This window comes from Eriocheir sinensis, chromosome 60, assembly GCF_024679095.1.
Source record: "Eriocheir sinensis breed Jianghai 21 chromosome 60, ASM2467909v1, whole genome shotgun sequence".
In the NCBI taxonomy this organism is placed as follows: Eukaryota; Metazoa; Arthropoda; class Malacostraca; order Decapoda; family Varunidae; genus Eriocheir; species Eriocheir sinensis.
Window position 1 is genome coordinate 7,021,922 of NC_066568.1, and position 18,394 is coordinate 7,040,315.

At 42.2% G+C, this 18,394-nt stretch overlaps 1 protein-coding gene across 1 annotated transcript in view; it reads left to right on the forward strand.

The window, feature by feature from the left end:
* Positions 1–2,270: 2,270 nt before the first annotated feature.
* LOC126985843 (uncharacterized) overlaps positions 2,271–18,394 on the forward strand; it is a 106,223-nt gene continuing 90,099 nt past the window's right edge. Inside the window, exon 1 of the mRNA XM_050841299.1 lies at positions 2,271–2,681. The gene's annotated coding sequence lies outside the window, so the exon portion shown is untranslated. The remainder of the gene's footprint in view (positions 2,682–18,394) is intronic.

An 18,394-nucleotide genomic window follows, 5' to 3' on the forward strand; every position in this document is an offset into this window, starting at 1 on the left:
ACATCTCTTTCTCCTCTTCACTTCCCTCCCCCCTTCCCCTTTCCCTCACTCTCTCCTCTCCCCATTCCCTTTACCTCCTCTCACTACATTTCTCCCTTACTACACTTCCTCTGTCTCCATTCCCTCTACTTCCCCTCACTACATTTCTCCCTTACTACACTTCCTCTGTCTCGATTCCCTCTACTTCCCCTCACTACATTCCTCTTTTGCTACACTTTCTCTCTCTCCATTCCCCTCACTGATACTCTTCCATTCCATCACCCTCTTAACCTCACTACTACCACTACTATTACTACTACTACCACCATCATTACCACTACAACTTCTGCCATATAATTTGTCCCATTCAAGGTTTCTATTTTTCACCTGAAGGTCGTAGTAATGCAAATAATTATAAAAACTAGAAATACTAATTATAGTACGAACTATTTACTAACGCACACACGCCTACGCCATCAATTATTGTGGGCGTAATAAAAGAGCACGCACACACACACACACACACACACACACACACACACACACACACACACACACACACACAGTACATGTATATAAACTAAAAATACAGTGAAAAGAAGCATATGATTAGGAGAAAAAATAAATGGACTTATATAATGGGAGAGAATAACATAATTTGAATAAAACTATGCCCCCCCCCCCCCCACGACCACCACCACCACCACCACCGGGTAAACAGTTCACCAGAAGTCTCTCCACAGGTACCTAATTACACAGGTGCGTAATCTTACCTGTAATATACATGCCTCGTCCCCTCTTGCGTTCGGAGAAAGGAGAGAGGGAGAGAAGGAGGGAGAGGAGGGAAGAGAAAGGCAGGGCGTACAAGATAGGGGAGAGGGGAGGTTAAAACGATCAAGGAGGAGGATGATATGGAGGAGGAGGTGGAGGAGGAGGAGGAGGAGGAGGAGGTGTAAGAAGTACATAAAGAATACTACGAAGAAAGAAGGAAGAGGATGTAGGAGGAGGAAGAGGAGAAGGATGTAGAGAGTATAGGAAAATGGGGAAGAAGAAAAAGATGAAGGAGGAAGGAGGAAGAAAAGGATGGAGAAGGAGGAAAAGGAGGAAGAAAAGTAATGGAAGGGAGGGATAAGGAAGAAGAGAAGGAGGAGGTGGATGATGAAGAAGAGGAAAAACAAGAAGGAAAGGGAGAAATAAAGTGAATAAAGAGGGGAAAAAGAGAAGAATGAAAGAGAAAAAAGGAGATAGAAGGGAAAGTAAGGTAAAATAATGGAAATGGAAGGGAGAGAAATTATAATAAGATAGGGAGAGGGGAAAGAGGAATAAAGAAAATAATAAGATACGGAAACGAAGGGAAACGAGGGGAGGAGAAAAAATAATAAGGGAAGAGGAATGAGAGGGAGAGAAGAAAAGAAAATTAGAGAGTTAAGGAGAAAACGAGTGACAGGAGGGAGGAAGAAAGGGTTGGAGAGAACGTGGGTGGGGAAATGATGAGAGGAGGAAGAGAGGAGGACACAAAGAAGGAGGAGGAGGAGGAGGAGGGGAGAGAGGAGGGATAAATGACGTGACGAGACTGAGGGGGAGAGAATTGTGAATGAAATGGAGAAGGAGGAGGAGGAGGAGGAGGAGGAGGAGGAGGAGGGTGCAGAATGAAGAGGAGGAAGCGATATCGCAAACAGTACCACCACAACCACCACCACCACCAACAACAACAACAGCAACAACAACAACAACAGTAATAATAGTAACGACATAACTAATTTAAACTTACTGATAGCTCCCCTTCCCCTCCCCTCCCTTCCCGTTCCCTCACACACACACACACACACACACACACACACACACACACACACACACACACACACACATACACACACCATTAGTCACCCCGCCAATGGCTGTTTCATTGAGGAATATCTTGGGAGAATTCCTCGCCCCGTGATTGGCTGGGCGGGCCGTGACGTGGTGAGGCGGGGGAGGCGGGCTGCACCAATCACCGGACAGCATCACCAACACATCCACTCACCGCACCATAACGCTTCGATCAAAACCTTAATAAAACTCTCACTTTACACCCTCAAACGCGTAACTTCCCCTCTCTTTCCCCCTTTCAGAACTCAATTAGACTTATTTACATCTTTTTCAGCCTATATGTGTGGTTTCAAAGGCGTGGGCGTGGCGTGGGGGCGTGTGGGAGAGGGACATCGAGGCGTGGGAAGGGGCTAAGTTGTGTGACAGGTGTGCAGGGTCTGGCCACGCACAGGTAGGCTATAAGTTCGGCCGCTGGAGCTGGCGCGAGCGTAGCCAACAGGTGAGTTTCTGTCGCGGCAACTCACGCACACACGCACGCACGGAGGCACGCACACGCACGCAAAAACGGACACGAAAAGGCAGAGACACAGATAAAGGGAGAGAAAGAGAGATAGAGACAGAGACAGACCGCCCGTGTAGGAGACTATAGCAAAGAGAAAAACCAAACTTCCACCTATCCTCCACCTTTTCCCCTCCCTACCCCTACCCTCCTCCTACCCCTCCCCCTCCTCCTCCTCCTCCCCTCCTGCTCCTCGGCGCTATCCTCGCGGCGGGCTGAGTAGGTGCCGGGCTAGGACACGGAGCACACGCAGTGGTCATGAGCCCCCGAGGATGATCGCTGCCTGAACTCGTCGAACACACACCACCACCACCACCACCACCACCACAAGGTAAGTCAACACCCAGGCTCATCACCACTGAGTCTCATCACCACTCGTTCACTGTGATATGCGGGGTTTTTTAGGGGGTGGGGGAGAAGGGGGTATCTTGTCCTTTCATTTTTTGTTCTCCTTATTTTTTCATTATTCTTTTATCCCGTGTGTTTCTTTCTCTTTTCTTTCACTTTTCATAACTTTTCCTTCTCATTTTTCTTTTTTTACTTACTTTTCAACGCTTTTCCTCGTGCTTTTTCAGTCTTTTCTTTCATTTTTCGTAACTTTTTCCATTTATCCGATTTTTTTATCACTTTTTCCGTATCTTTTTCTTTATCTTTCCTCATTTTCTTCTTGTGGCGCTTTCCTTTTCTTTCTCTTTCTTTCTGTCATCACTGCAATCTTTTTTTCTTGCTCCTTTCTCTTTTTTAACTTTTCATCATTTTTTGTACCTTTCTTTTTCCTATTTTCTCAATTTTCTGCTTTTAGAACTTTCCTTGCTTTTCTTTTCTTTATCTTATCACCAGTAGCTTTCTTGTGCCCTTTTCTTAATCCTATCCTTGTCTTTTCATTATTTTTTTCCACCCTTCTTTATTTTCTACTTTCTTAAATCTCTTGCTAGTCATTTTCTTCCTCTCCTTTACTCTCCCTTCGTCTTTTCATGCGTCCCTTTCTTTTTTTTCCTTTCTTACGATCATCAGCAATATATTTTCTTGCGCCCCTTTCTTTTTGCCTTTTCATTCCTTGTCCCCTTTTCCTTATTTTCCTTTCCTTTCCTCTTCATCTTTCATTTTTTCTGAGATGCTTTTTTTCATTTTTTTATTTTCCCTATTCATCGATTTTTTTTTTCCTGTGCCTCTTTCTTTTTTCCATTTTTACTCATTCATTTTTTCCTTTTGGTTCTCCATCATTTATCTTTTTACATGCTCTTTCGTTTTCCTTTTTTTCCCTTTCTTTTTTATAGTTTTTTTCCTCTTTTCTGTTTTTTTTTTGCATTTTTTCGAGAACTTTTTTTTCTGTGGCCATATTTTTTTTCTTTTTTCTACCTTTTCCGCTTTTTTTCGAGTCCTTTTCTTATATTTTGGCGCGTCCCTTCGTCTTTTCTCATCTTTTTTTTCATTTTCTCTTTTTTTTGTTTTACGGGTTCTTTTTTTTATCTTTTACGATGCCTTTTCTATCCCCCTTTTCTTTTTTGTTATCTCTACCTATTTTTTATTACTTTTTCCGATATTTTCTTTAACTTTTTGTGCTCCTTAATTTTCCATTTGGAGTTTTTCTTTCTTTTGTTCCTTTTCTTTGTCCTTTTCTTATTTTTCTCAGGTTTCCCTTTTCTTTATTTCCATTGAGGTTCTGTATTTTCTTTAGCTGACATTTTTCCTTTTTTTTTCTTCTTTTCTGGCCCCTTCTTCTTATATGCCCTTTTCTGTTGCCACCTTCTTCGTACTTATCAATATCTATGTTTCCCTTTCATCTATTTTTCCTTTTTTTCTTTCAATGCGAATTACACCGTCTTCTTTTTTACCTTTTCTTTGGTTTTTTACTTTTTCCATCTTTATCTCTATTCATCAACGCTTTGAGCACTTTTCTATGATTTTTTTACCTTTTCTGATCCTAGTGCGTCCTTTTATCCCTCTTCTGATACACTGATATCCTTTCCTGTCATTATATAACCTTTTCCGATCACTGGAAGGGGATTTCTCGATTCTGCACTACATTTATCATCCTTTTCCTTCGGTTCACACCCTTTTCATCACCTTCCCGGCTACACTCCCTCTTTTCCTACACTTAGCATCATTTTCTGTTTTTTTTTCACTTATTCCTATCACCGTTTGGCTTTCACCTACCACACTCAGCATCCCTTCCTGTTTTTTTTATATTTTTTAATCTTTTTTGATTACCAATACGCATTCCGCAAATAGCGTTCTGCTGGTGATTTTTTTTTCCTTCCTAAGTGAAGATCATCCGCTCTTAGCCGCTTCGGTGAAACATTTGCTGTTGCCTTAGAGATCCCAAAAGCTTTTGACGGTCTGGCACAAATCTTTGCTTTCTGAACCACTCTCCTACGATGTCTATCCTTTTCTCTGCACTTTTATCTCCTGTTCCTTTCAGGTGGATCACTCTCCGCTGTGGTAGGCGGTCACTATTCTTCTTAACCTACGATCAGTGGTGTTCTGCAGAGCGCTGCTCTATCTCCCACTTTCTTCATATTGTTCATAATGATCTTTACAAAAAAGAACTGTTCTGTCCACCATTCTTGTTTTATCCGCCGTTCCTGCCTGGCCCGTACTGATCGCCGGAGCTCCACTTGATCCTCCTCAGAGTTTCGCTAAAGTCCGGGTTGACAGGTGGTCTTCAGGACAGCATGTGGGTAGTCTTAGGCCACTCGGCGATGACTAAAAAATATCAGCTCGTAGTAGCGGGCGCGATTTGACGCTGACGACTAGCCACCGCTTCCTGCGGATTATGCTAACCAAATCCCTTATGCAAGAGTTAGCCAACATCTTCATTTTTTCGTCCTTTTCGCTAGTAAACTCTGGAACAGCTTTCCCTCGTCGATGTTTCCTCCTGCCTACGACTTAAACATTTTCAAGAAGGGAGTATAAACACCTCTCTAACAGATACTGACGGCTACTTACTGTTCACATTTTGAAGCAACGCTCATCAGGTGTTGGTACTTGAAGTGCTGCCTGAGGAGGCGAGGCCTCTGGGACTGAAGGTCTCCTGGGCCCAAACCACGGTCCAATGCTGGATGACACAGTTCAGTCTGTCCATGCATGTGGCGAGGATGTCGAGGTCACCAAAAGTTTCACACACCTTGGTAGCGTAATGCATTACAATGGTGGGTCTCACCAGGAAGTCACTCGATGGAATGGCCTGGCCCATGGTGTTGTGGACTCGCTCAACACGGGTATATAGCGTTGTCGATATCTATAAAGGCGGACAAAGATTCGAATCTGCAAGTCGCTTGTGCTCCCTGTCTAACTGTATGGCTGTCAGACATGGACGCTGAATAGTGACTTGGAGAGGCGTACCGATGCCTTTGTCACCAAGCGCCTTCGCAGGGTCACGGGGTATCGCTGGAATGACTTCTCCGATTATTCCATGAAACTGAATCGAGGCCTGTTACCAGCTTAGTCCGTGAACGCCAACTCCGGCTATATGGGCACGTGGCACGCCTCCCGGACGTCGATCCTGCTCACAGGGTTGTTTCTGTACGAGACAACCCTGAGTGGAGGAGACCAAGGGGACGCCCACGTAACTCATGGATGGGGCAAGTCGACTGATCCTGCCGGGAGGGACCTGAGATGGACGGGGCAGCTGCGGGGGGGGTTGCTCGAGGGGACCGTCGGGAGTGGAGGCGGCGAGTGAGTGAAGCGACGCATCTCCGGGCGTATGCTCCCCGTTAGTTAGTAGTTAGCTTTGCAGGCTTTCATATACTTCTTTTTTTCTCTTTGATGCCTCCATTACTGTAAAAAAACACGCGGGCTCTTCTCCCTCCTTTTCTACACCTAACATCCATTATTTTAACAATTTTCTCACCTTTTCCTATCAATCCACGGACCATTTTCCCTCTTCCAAGGCAGCCTGCATTTTTTCCTATTTTTTTCAAACCTTTTCCTAGGAGTTTAGCAGCTCCGTGGTGAGGTGGTTAGCGTGCTTTCGGACCTGGGTTTGAATCCCGGCTCGGACAGTCTGCGTGCAGCTCTCCCAGCTATTTTTCCTCGCTTTTGGGCTGGTCGATAAATGGGTACCTGGGGAAACCTGGGAAAGGTAAATTGTGGTAACCCGGGTGGCATACTGGCCGTGTCCCTGGGTGATGAGTTCTTCCCACCCAGGGGCTCAAGGGCCAGTGCAACGGAGACGAACACCGCCGCCACGCGCAGCTATAGCGCACGCACCCAACTTTATCTTTACCTTATGAGTCTGCGCACTCTTTTCCCTCTTCTCCTACACTTAACACCCCTTCTATCATCATGACATATCACCTTGTGGATATTTCTCCCTGTCCTTCTTCACAAACATAATTTTCTCTCTTTTTATACTTTTCTTATCATTTTGTTGACCTTCTCCCTCTTTCACTACAGTTGGCATCTTTACCTATCGTCTTTTTACCTTTCAACATGACCTGACAGGCTTTTCTCCCTTTCTTCTACACTCAGCATCCCTTTCGTTGTTTTCATACCATTTTATTCACATTTTCCTCTTCTTTTTCTTTCTGGTATTAGCTTGCGGTCTCTTCTCCTTCTTCATTTACACTTCGCAGCTTCTTTTCCTTCCTTTCCTCACCTTATCTTATCTCCTTGCCGTCTCTTCTCTTTTCCGCACTTAGGATTTTTTTTCCATCTTCTTTTTCTACTCTTTTACACATTTTCTTGTTTGCGTGCTCCCCTCCTTCCCTTCTTCGCCAAACATTTTTTTTCTATCAGTTTTACTTCTCTCATCACGGTTGCCTCTCCTAATTTATCTACACTTAACATTCTTTTCTATTCTTTCAAGTTTCTTTTACCACTTATAATGTCTTTCACTTTTTTCTCTATTCTTTTTTCTTCTCCTTTCTCTACCCTATTGATTCTTACGCCTACTTTTTTAATCTTTCTTTTGTCTGTCTTTTTAATTTCCATAACAAAATCATTACTAATCTTTTTGTCTGTCTTTTTGCTTTTCATTCCTATTTTCAATTTCGTATCTTCTTACTTTTTTGTCTGTCCCTTCCCTTTCTCTTTTTTGTTCAAATGGCGAGGTGTTCTTTTCTTAGCTCAATTTTTTTACGGCATCGTCCTTTCTTATGTAAACTGCGTGACTAGATTATTTTTACGTGTTTTCCTTATTTTTTTATGTAAATTTCGCGCTCTTCTCTATTAATTTGGGTCTCATTCCTTTCTTTTTACGTAAACTGTGCACTTTTCTCAACCATTTAACGTCTTATATATTTTTTTGTTTAACTAGCGAGCTTTCTAACCTAACCTTTAATTTTACTACTTATATCATTTTTTTTTTCAAACTCCACAAGAGGGGAGAGGAGGGAGGGGACAGGGAAGGGGGAGAAGGAGATCAGCGCCATGTGAGAGAGGAGGAAATGGGGGGTGGGGGGAACGAAGGAAGGAAGGAAGGAAGGAAAGAAGGAAGGAAGGAAGGAAGGAAGGAAGGTACGACAGCTGCAGTAGCACTAGAATTCGCTTTACTTTTGGGTCTGACTTTTTTTAGAGCTACTTTTTCATTCATATTCCACTTTTCCTTCCAACTTCATTTCACAACAGATTTTTCTCCTTTTCCTTTTCTGCAACACGTCTATTCCTTTTTCTACAACACACGTTCGCCCTTCTTTTTCATCCCTTCCGAAACACAGATAATCTTTCCAATCTAGTCTTCTTGCATTGCGAATTGAGGCGCCTTTGAGCACGCGTCCTGCCTCTTCTGAAGGACTTAAAGGGAGACTTTCAAAGCTACACAATTCTACACACACAGAAGGCAACACTGTACACACCTTTGCCTCTGTCTGTAGCTAATGGGAAATATGAAGAAAGGAAAGGAGAATACGAGGAAAGAGGAAAGGGGAAGAGAATGGGAGGAAAAAATGGAATACAGTAGAAAGGAGAATGATATGAGAAAATAGAAAAGGAGAAGAGATAGGATGAAAAATGGAAAAGAGAGAAAAGGGGAAAAGAATGGAGGAAAAATGGGAAAAAAAGGAAAAGACGAAACGGGAAAAGAGAAAAGGAGAAGAAAATAGAGGAAAATGGAAGAAAAGAAGAAAGGAAAAGAGAAAAAAGGAAAGAGAAGAGGAAAATGGAAAAAAAGGAAACGAGAAAGCGAGAAGGGAAAAAGGGAAGATAATGCAGGAAATATGGAAAAAAAGGAAGAAATATAAAGAGGAAAAAAAAGAAAGGGGGTAAGAGAATGAAGGAAAAAAGCAAAAGCAAAAAGGAAAACAAAGAAAAAAATGCCAATGATATCATAACGCATATATATATTTTTTTTTATGTTCCAAGGTGCGTTTCTGTTGTCTTTTTAATTTTCCTGGATAGCATCGCGTTTTCCTCCTCTTTTTCTTTTCTTTCTGGTATTGCGCTTTCTGGTATTGCGAAGTTTTTTTTTATACAAACATAGGAACCGATGATCAAAGTTTTGCATTCTCATTCAAGTTTTTTCCTCTTTTTTTCCTTCTTTTCTTTCTTTCTTTCGTGTACCTGTGCGCGCGTTTTTTTTTCCTGTACCATAGACTTCACAACTAGTTGACGGGAAATCTCTTCAGTCTTGGCGGTTATGGCGACTTTCACTGCGACAACTCAAACACACTCTGCGTTCTTACTCCGAATTTAAGTGGAAACAGGACGAAATCTTCAAGTTTTAGTGCATACAAGCAGGGTGATTTGATCGAGGATTCAAGGTAACTTATAAAATAGCACCATGCGTGCACTTTGAAAACGTTGTGTAAAAATGGCAAATTTGCGTAACTTTAGGTTGAAATCTTTACGTAAAATGAATGATAACTGTAGGATGAAACAAGAAATGTACGTTTAGTGCCTATCATGGCAACTCAAGCTCAGTTCCCGCGTCGCCTAACTCGCCTTAGGCACGCAGTCAGCTGGGCACTTCCCTCTGTAAAGGATTATCGCTGTCCTGCCTCTGTTTACTCTCCAAGTAAAGGACCTACAGTTATTCATCGTCTACAACTGGACGAGCGTGCAGAACTTCATGGTGAGCAACAGGTTGGCCCAGCGCCTGCATTGCTGAAGCTCGTCGGGTTCTTCACGTGCAGGCCGACCTGGACCGGGCCAAGGCAGAGGAGAAGGAGGACGACGAGGTGAACTGGCCCAGCTTGCCAGGGAGCTGGCCGACGACCAGCCGGACCCGCCGACGGACGAGTTGCTCCTCGCCGCGGTCGGCAACTACGCGGCTACCTGGCCAGGAAGTGCTGCAAGCAGGAGCTTGCCCAGCAGGAGTGGAGCTCGAGAGGGCGACCCGCCTCTGTGATGTTCGACGCCCTGGTCGAGCTGGTCGGCCATCTCTGGCGTCCTTCGATGTCGCTGTGGGACTCCTGATGCAGGGAGGACAAGAAGGAGCTTGAGGTTCCTCTCCTTGCCATGCGCCACAGGGACGGGTTCAGGCACCTCCTGGAGTTCCTGGCGGCCTCAGACCCGACCTTGCAGGGGTACAGGTGCCAGGACCAACACCATCTTGCCGCACATCAGCAGGTCCCTCTTCAACTGTTTCGGTGCTAATTTCTCCAAGGACGTGACCTCAGAAGCGAGGAAGAACAAGGCCTTGAAGCAGCCGACCGGCAGGAAGAGGAGCAGTATCGAGGAGGGCAGGAAGGAGACGGCGAGGAACAGGGACGTGTACAAGTCCAGGAAACGGCTAAAGTGATTGTTCAGGGACGAGGGCCAGATAGCCGGCAAGACGTGCTGCGGCAATAGTGACATCGAATTCAACCAAAATAAGTTGTGATTGTATATAGAAAAATGAATATTTTGCTTTTTGTTGAGTAAAATAAGATGTTTCTGCATGCTTTCCTCAAGTATTAAGTTTCTAATGTGAAAATTAAGTGATTTATTAGATATAAGATATGCTAAATATTGCTATTGATTCTGAAAATATAAGTGATTATCTCTGCATTTGGTGATGTTTGTGCATCTAGCGTAAAGTTATACTTATATAAAAACAATTAATCATATGCCTACCGTCAAGAGATTGTGAAGTCTATGCCTGTACTTAATTTTCCTTTTGATGTCTATTTTTCTTTTTCTTTTTTACATGTTTTTTAAAAATTTTTATGTCAGCTCTTTTTCATTTTTTTTCTGGTATCACTTGTATATCTCTCATTTTTCCTCTTTTCCTGGTACCACTCTATTTTCTCCTCTTTAATTTTCTTTTCCATTGCCAATTCCCTTTTCCTTTTATCATTTTCCTTTCGGTATCTACATTTTCATATCCATTTTCTATTTAATTTCTTTCGTTTCCAATGCTTTCCTATTTTTTTTAACTTTTTATCTGATATCAATGTATTCTTTTTATCTTTTTTTAACCTTTTCCTGTCTTTCCTACGTTTTTTTTAATCCGATATTTCGTTGTTTTACTGTTCTATTTAATTTGTTTTCTATTGCACTTCACTTTCGGGTATGAATTCGTTTGGTAACTCTTTTTTTTAATTCTGGTAACACTTGTATATCTCTCATTTTCCCTCTTTTCCTGGTACCACTCAATTTTCTCCTCTTTTTAATTTTCTTTTCCATTGCCGACTCCCTTTTCCTTTTATCATTTTCCTTTCGGTATCTACAATTTCATATCCATTTTCTATTTAATTATCCCCACTTTATTCCTTCTATTTTTGGCATCACTGCAAAAAAAAAAAAAAAGGTTCTAAGGTGAGGTAAGTGGCAACAGTTTGACGGACCTTTTTTTTTCTTGTTCTTTTTTTGTTTCTCTTGATGACGATGCGTGGAATCAAAGAGAGGGGCTGTTTTTTTTTTTTTTTCCTTTTTTTATTTCCTTTGCTTCCACGTGCCTCTTCGTTTGCCGGTGATAAAGTAAATTTTTGAAGTGGGGGGACTTTTTTTTTTTTTTGGTGCGTGTGACTTTGTGATTCTCAGTGCCACGACTCCCTCTCTCTCTCTCTCTCTCTCTCTCTCTCTCTCTCTCTCTCTCTCTCTCTCTCTCTCTTGGTGACGTCACTGGTGCTTCTCCTCCATCCTCCCTTCTCTCCTCCATTTCGTTCCCTTTATTTCTATTTCTTTCTCTTCCATTCCCTATCTTCTCCCTTTCCTTCCCTCACACTCCTCTCCCTTTTCATTATATATCCTTCTTTTATTCTCTACACATCTCCACTCCCCTCACTTCTCCTCCACATCCCTCTCCTATCTCCTCTCTTTCTCTTCCTTTTTCTTCCTCTCTCCTCCTTTCATTCTCTTTTTCACATCGCTATTCCCTCATTTTTCTCCACTTCCGTCTCCTATCTCCTCTCTTTGTCTTCCTTTTTCTTCCTCTCTCCTCCTTTCATTCTCTTTTTCACATCGCTATTCCCTCATTTTTCTCCTTTTCCGTCTCCTATCTCCTCTCTTTCTCTTCCTTTTTCTTCCTCTCTCCTCCTTTCATTTTCTTCCTCACATCTCTGTTCCCTAACTTCTCCTCCACTTCCCTCTCCTATCTCCTCTCTTTGTCTTCCTTTTCCTTCCTCTCTCCTCCTTTCCCTTCTCCCTTATGATGATTTTAGAACAAGAACTAGACTTTTTGGACAGGTCACATCTTGAGTTAAGCAAATAATAGACGGGAACCAGAGTGACAGAATGACAACTCAGGTATTGTAGAAGTGAGGGAGGACGGAGAACTAGGTAAAGAGATAAGATGTTCTAGCGATAATAACAACAGGGACTAGACTTTTTGGACAGGTCACATTTTGAGTTAAGCAAATAAGAGACAAGCGACCAGAGTGACAATGGTAACCCAGGTATTGTTGTAGTGAGGGCAGACAGAGGAACAGGCAGAAATATGAAATGTCCTTATGATGATTTTAGAACAAGAACTAGATTTCGGGGGCATATTACATCTCGCGTGGAACAAATAAACAGACAACCAAAGTAAGAGAATGGCAGCCCTGGAATCACAGAAGTCAGAGCCGACACGGGACCAGGTAGAGATATGAAATATTCTAATGATTAAAAACAAGAAATGGACTTGGGGAGGGCAGGCCATATCTTACGTTGAACAGATAACAGATGAACAACCAGGGTAACGGAATGGCAACCCGGGAACTCTAGAAATCAGGTTAGACGGAGAACCAGGTAGAGAGATGTCCAAAAATCGTACAGGTGAGGGCGGAAGGAGGAACAGGTAGAGAGATGAGATTAGGGTATTTACCGGGGCAGGACGGGGAGCGAAAGAGAACATTAGGAAGAGCTTTTGTTTTGGCGTAGTCTAGTATTAGCTGTGATGAGACAAGGAAGAGGCGGAGGAGGAGGAAGAGGAGGACGGACAATTAGCAAGTACACGGAACAGAACACACTATTACTTATAACAGGATAATATAACAATCTCATCTTAAATAGTAGCTTGGCCTCTTCCTCTTCCTCTTACTCCGTCCAGTATTTACATAGGTGGTAAAGAAAGATGATAAAGAAGAAAGGGCCATCTCTATCTCTCTCTCTCTCCCTTGCTTTCCTGTCTACTTTCTCCCTTTCTTTCCTCTTCCTCTTCTTACCTTATAGAGTACCTTTGCCTCTTACTCCTCCTCTTCTTCACTCCGGCACTGATGTAGATGGTGACGGAAGATGATGATGAAGAAGGAAGGTCCATTTTTCTCCCTCAACTTCCTTTCTCCTCTCCTCTTTCCCTCTCCTCCTCTCTCTCTCACCGCTCGAAGATGTTGAAGAGGGAAGATGGTAGAGGAGGAAGGCTCATTTTTCTCCCTCTCTTCCTTCCTCTTCTCTCCTCCCTCTCCTCCTCTCTCACCGCTCGTAGATGTAGAAGAAGAGAGACTGGCAGAAGAGGAGGAAGGCCCAGTTTTCTCCCTGTCTTCCTTCGTCTTCTCTCCTCTCTCCCTTTCGCCTCCTCTCCTCGCCGTGGGATAAAGTCTGGAGGAGGAAAATGATAAGGAGGTGTAATCGCGTCGCTCGCTTCTCGCGCGGGTTGGGTTACTGAAGGGAGCGCTTGAAGAGACTCGGCGTAATTAAAACTTTCTTCGCTGTAGGAATGCGTATTAATGAGTCAAGAATGTCCGGCTCGCGCGTAGAGTAGAAATAATTTTTGGAATGCTATACCGATTTTGATTTTTTGTGGTTGTTGTTGTTGTTTATTCTGTTTTTCCCCTTATGCTGAAAAAAAAAAAACTCTACGACGCCTAAAAGTAGAAGATTAAAAATGCAGTCTTCTTTTTTGTAGTTGTTGTTTTTGTTGTTGTTGTTTATTCTGTTTTTCCCCTCATCCTGTAAAAAAAAAAATACCCCTACGACACCAAAAAGTAGAAAATAAAAATGCAATCTTCTGTTTTTTTTTGTTTTTTTTGCCTCCTTTCTGTTTCTACCTCTACGCCGCCAAATGGTAGAGACTAAAAAAAAAAGTATTATTCTTTATTTCAAACGTCGTGATTTAAACTTGCCAGGACGAAAGGTGGACGGAAAAACAAAAGAAAACAATAAAGGAAAGTGTGCAAGGAAGGAAAACACGATCAGGGAGGAAGGACAAAATAAACGGTGCAAAACCTTGGAAAAGAGAGAAAGAAAGACTCAGCAGAAGCAAACGAGAAGGAAGGAAGCGACGGTAGAAAGAGTTGAAGGGACGACAGAATAAGGCAACAAAAGGCTAAAGGATAAAGAGAAAGCGATCGGAGGGAAGTGAATCAGACGGAAGGAAGCGATGTGAAAGAAAGAAATATAGAAGAGAGAGAGAATAAAGGGTTAAGAGAAAGGATGAGAGAAAGGTTAGAGGGAAGATTAGAAAAGACAGAGAAAGCGATTGGAGGGAAGTGAATCAGACGGAAGGAAGCGATGTGAAAGAAAGAAACACAGAAGAGAGAGAGAATAAAGGGTTAAGAGAAAGGATGAGAGAAAGGTTAGAGGGAAGATTAAGAGGTAAGAGAGAGGATGAGAGAAAGGTTAGAGGGAGAAGATTAGAAAAGACAGGAAAACACACATGAGGCTACAGAAGAACTACAAGAAGCCAGACGTCCTTTACATGATAGCTCCTGAGAGAGGGTCATTCCAACTTCCGTCCCCATCCATAAATACATAATGAGAAAGACGGGTAGAGAGAAAAATATAATTGGGTTGCAAGAAAGGGAAAGATAATTCGATGATAAGACTCGGAGAAAAGATAGAACACATATGGACAAAGGAAAGAAAGAAGGAAGGATTGAGAGAAGTCATAGGTAGAAAATATCAAACTAGGGTAAAAGAAAAAGGAATACAGAGAAAAAAATAAATGAAGAGGCGGAAAGCAGTTAAAGAGAAGAGAATTAAATTTGGAGCAGCGATTAGCGGGCTTTTTTTCATTATTGTTTCCTTTTATTTGCCCTGAGGTGCTTCCTCTGCTGTAAAAAAAAATCAAACGGCAATAAGAAAAAGATGGAAGAAACATAGGAGGAAGGGAAGGAAAACAGGAAAAGGAAGAAAGGGGAGGATAAAGACAGAAAAGAATTAAATAGAACCAAAATAACAGAAAAAAATACTGAACGAAAAAAATACCAACGAAACTTTTCACGGTACATCACAAATAAAACAAATAATAATAAAACAAATGATGAAACAAACAGAAGATAAAACAAATAACAAAAGAAATAATAAAAGAAAATACTGAGCGGGAACAAAAACGCCGAGACGCAAACGTTTCCATGTTAACCCGATAGCAGCGCCGGGCCAAATTTTTGCCACGATATAACCCCAAAAAACAGATGATTCATAAACTGATCACAAATGCGTTGATATATATTATGAAATGGTTTACGTGAGTGATGATTTTTTCTCATTTTTCTCGCTAAGAGGGGCCTTTAAGAAAAATGATCCCCGCAGCTACCGGGTTAAGATAGAAAAATACATTAAAGGATCCACCTCTCTATCCCCTCCCTCGCAGCACCCACGGCCTCCTTAAGATCTCCCCGCCGTGCAGAGCTTAGGGGTCTTGTCCGTGTTCTCAGACGCTTTCGGCTCCCACATCAAATAATTCTAAAGCCCCCAAAGAAAATTAATCGGGCTCTCATGAGTGTTTGCTTCACGTTCATGGTGCAGAAACCTTGTCAAGCTATTTATTAGGCTCATAAAATACCTACTCCATCTCCACGAAAGCCTTAGCAAAATGTTGGTGAGTAAGCCCCGAAATGTTTGAGAATATGGGCGCCACTTATGAGGTTTAAAAGATATTAGCATCAGGAAAAAAATTTGCCGCCGCATCCTCAACCGATATCTCTCAAGGGCTGAACAAGAACAAGATTAAACTTTATACACTTCAATGCTGGATACTTTATAAAATCTGAAACGTAATCCTGACTGCATATCTTCTATTTCTGGGAGACGGTGACTTCAGCATGAGGGCGCGGTGTCCAGGTGGGTCAGGGTTTAAGACGCCCCCCGCCGCCGCTACAAACTGACAATTTTATATCATCACCAAGTGGCTTAATTAAAACTACTTATCAACCTCTACTCCCGAAATTGACTTATCTTTCGGCCACTCCTCTTGACTCTTTGTAGGAGCAGTGAGTAACGGGCTTTTTTTTTTTGCCCTTTAACTGCTTCCTCGACTGTAAAAAAAAAAGCCGGACTCTAGCGAAACACTCTTAAAAGGATAAAAAAATCAGTTTCGTGGGGAAGCATGAGTCAAGCAAGATGGCACCATTATAAACATTTGCCTGCGCCGCTAACAGACTGGGGCCTATCACCAAGTCCCAACGTAAAAAAAAAATTAAAAAAACGTAAAAAATACCAATACGACCTTTTCTTATAAACCAAGTGATGAGTAATTTTAAGTCGGACTCTTTGGTGGCTCCGTTGGAAAGACTGATAACGGTAAAAAGCACAAGATGGTGTAGAGTTTTGTCCCTTGAACACTTTCCTTCCCTCGACTGTGACTTATCTTGTATCACCACTAGCGGACTTTTTTTGTTCTTTCTTTATTAACCATTTTTTTTTTTACATCTTCACCTATGGCGCCTGTAGGCTTGTTTTGAAGGGGCCTGATGGTATGGCCCAGCCCGTTGTGGCCCAGGCAAGTGTTTATAGTGGCGCCATCTTGCATTGAGCTGCCTCCTTCCTTTAAACACATTCTTACACCTTTATGACGCCACAAGGTAGAAATTACAAACGCACAGAGCAGCGGGGGGGTCGGCGTGTGTCCGGGAGACGGTTCTCGCTAACCAGGCGTACCAACCTCGACATTCGCTCTTTGTTGGCACGCCTGCCTCCCCGCCAAGTCTCCTGCCGCGGGGTGTCCAGTGAACCGCTCTCGAAACTACATGAACTCAGCCGCTGGACGCCCTGAGACATATGTTATGCCAGTATTCTTGTTGTTCCTGCTCTTGTTCTTCTTGTTCTTGTACCTGTTCTTCGTCTACGACCCCATTTTTTTCAGCTTTTTTATTCTTTCTTTCCTTTTCTTCTTTCTTCTTTTTCTATTTTTCTTCATGTACTTCGTCTTTTTTCATATTTCCTTTTCTTTTTCTTCTTTTTTCTTTTATTTCTTCATCTATATACTTCCTCTTCTTCTTCTTCCTCTTCTTCATCTTCTTCTTCCTCTTCTTCTATTGCTCGACACTAAAACCACAGCCCAAACCAACACAATATCTCCGTTTTCTTCTTTGCCTTGAGAGCTTTTTCACATGTTCCTATTGTTTTGTTGTTGTTGTTGTTGTTGTTGTTGTTTTAGTTTCGCCTATAGCGCTGATGTTTTTGTTTTTTTATGATAGGGCCCTTTGGTCGACCACAGCCAGTTAGCGGAGCAGACCAACACAAAATACAAAGCCACAATAGTACAAAGACACAAACCACAGCAACACAAGAACACAAAAATAACGCCTCATTGTAACGCACGAACACGAAAATAACGCCCAAGAACACGAAAATAACGCCCAAGAACACGAAAATAACGCCCAAGAACACGAAAATAACGCCTCACTGTAACCCAAGAACACAAAAATAACGCCCTCATTGTATCTTTCTTTTTTATCTTTTGTATCTTTTTCTTTCTTTTTTTATCTTTTTCTTTCTTATCTATCTTTTTCTCTCTTTTCTGATCTTATTCTTTATCTTTTCTTTTCTTTTTCCTATTTTTTCAGTCTTTTCTTATTTTTTTCATTGGTGAGATTTCTGTAGCTTCCTTTTCTCTATTTCTCCTTTTTTCTCTTCTCCTTAAATTAGCCAGGCTTCTATGGTTATTTTGTTCCTATTCCCTTTTCTCTTTTCATTAGTTTCTATATTCACTAGTTCTCATTTTCCCAATGTTCTCTTCTCCCTTCCTTAGTCCAGCTTCCCAATACATCAGCAAAACGATCCAAACTTTTAAGACCAACGAAGACTCAACACAAGCTTCTCCAGTTACTTGTCCTCATCTTCCCATTTTCTCTTCTCTCCTTAGTACGGTACAGCTTCCCGATATATCCACTAAACGATCCAAACCTTTACGACCAATAGAGGCTAAGAATAAGCTGCTCCTTGCCCCGGACACGTCTATCCGGACTCACAACGAGGTAATATTACAATGACATAATAACTTGATGGCTCCCGGGCGTAACGATGCAGCGGTAACTCTTAAAATTGGTGACATTTGAGAGTATATCCGCCAAGCGTCATTTTCTCGAGGACTTAAGAGGTTACTGACGTCAACAAGAGGAGGAGGAGGAGGAGGAGGAGGGAAGGGGAATGGTACACAGATAAGTGGAGGATATGCTAAAGGAGGAGGATGTGAAGAAGGAACTAGATGAATATTAGAAGAGAGCAAGGAGGAGTAGAGAAAATGAAGGAGGAGGAGAAGCAGGAGGAGGAGGAGATTAAAAAGAAGAAGGGGAGAAGGATGAGGAAAAATAGAGGGAAAGGGGTTGGATGAGGAAAATAATAAGGAAACGAAGGAGAAAGAAAAAGAGGAGAAAGAAAAGGAAGAAAAGAATGGGCAAGTGCAATGAAAGGGAGAAGATGAAAGGGAGAAAAGGAGAGAAGAAAAGGGAAAGGGAAAAAGGGAGGGAAGGTTAAACAGAAAAGAGTACAGAAGAGAAATGAAAAAAGGGATGGAAGGAAAGAAGAGATAAAAAGAGGGAA